A 1703-nucleotide genomic window follows, 5' to 3' on the forward strand; every position below is an offset into this window, starting at 1 on the left:
CCTCAATGGAAATGCAGATGGCATCCCTCTTTCAGGTGGGTCTTCGGTGGGTTCTAAAATACATTTTAACCTTTTATTTCTTTCCTTTCTTTTTAGTGACCTTTTGGTTTCTCCACGTATGATGTACATGATGTCATCCAACTGTTTGTTTGGTCTTCTGTCATTAGTGTTCAATGCAGCAAATATGTTCTTGAGATTGTTTCTAAACTCATATTGGATATGTTGTTGTTGTTGTTGTTGTTGTTGTTAGGTGCCATCGAGTTGGTACTGACTCATTGCGACCTTATGCACAGCAGAATGAAACACTGCCCAATCCTGGGCCAACCTCACTACTGTTGCCATGCTTGGGTCCATCAATGCTGCCACTTAGCCAATCGATCTCGTTAAGGGGTCTTCCTTTTTTTCTCTGACCTTCCACCTTACCAAACTCAAGGTCATACTTTGGCTCTTGTTTTAATTTTCACCTGCTTCACCTTGAACATGCATATGAGCAATTGATGGTCTGTTCTACAGTTAACCCCTGTCTTTATTCTGAGGCTATTGAGCTTTTCTATCTTCTCCATGGACACAGATGTAATTATTTGATTCATGTGTATTACATCTAGTGAGGTCCACCTGTATTGCCTTTTATGTTATTTAAAAATAAACCATTGGTCTTGCAAAATTCTATCATGTGATCTCAAAGAAGACATTCAGGCAGCCAACAAACATAAAGAAATTTTCACGACCATTCGCCATTTTGTTGTTGTTGTTAGGTGCCATCGAGTCGGTACCAACTCATAAGGACCATAGGCACAGCAGAACAAAACACTGACCAATTCTGGGCCAAGCTCACCACAGTTGCCATGCTTGAGTCCATCGATGCTGTCATTTGGCCAATCCATCTCGTTGGGGGGTCTTCCTCTCTTACTCTGTCCCTCCACCTTACCAAACATGATATCCTTCTCCAGCAACTAGTCCCTCCTGACAATATGCCTGAAGTACAAGAGATGAAGTTTGGCCATCTTGGCCTTCAAGGAGCACTCTGGCGCATGGATATTATCCTATCACAGACAGCATTGTACCTCATGACTGATCTGGATATGTTCTTTTGACAATAAATGCAACACCATTCCTCTTCAATTTGTCATTTCCGACATAGTAAACCATGTAGTCATCAGATTCACAAAGGCCAATACCAGTCCATTTCATCTCACTAATGCCTAAGATATCAATGTTTATGCTTTCCATTTCATTTTTGACAACTTCCAGTTTTCCCAGATTAATATTTCGTACATTCCATGTTCCAATTTTTAATGGATGTGTACAGCTGTTTCTCTTCATTTAATGTTGTGCCCCATCAGCAAATGAAGGCCCCATGGGCTTTACTCCATTTGCGTCATCACAGTCAACTCTACTTTGAGGAGGCAGCTCTTCCCCATTTGAATTCTGAGTGCCTTCCAACCTGAGGGGCTCATTTCTGACAGTGTTTCTCTGCTATTCATAAGGTTTCCAGTGACTAAATATTCAGAAGTAGTTCGTCACTCTTTCTTCCTAGTCTGTCTTCATGTTGAAGCTCATCTGAAACCTGTCCACCATGGGTGACTGTGCTTGTATTTAGAATACCGGTGGCATAGCTTTCAGAAACACAGCATCTCACAAGCCACCACAGTATGACCATCTGTCAGACGAGTAGTGGCATTCACCATTAGAGAGATGCAAAT

This window comes from Chrysochloris asiatica, unplaced genomic scaffold (assembly GCF_000296735.1).
Source record: "Chrysochloris asiatica unplaced genomic scaffold, ChrAsi1.0 scaffold00057, whole genome shotgun sequence".
NCBI classification, from domain to species: domain Eukaryota; kingdom Metazoa; phylum Chordata; class Mammalia; order Afrosoricida; family Chrysochloridae; genus Chrysochloris; species Chrysochloris asiatica.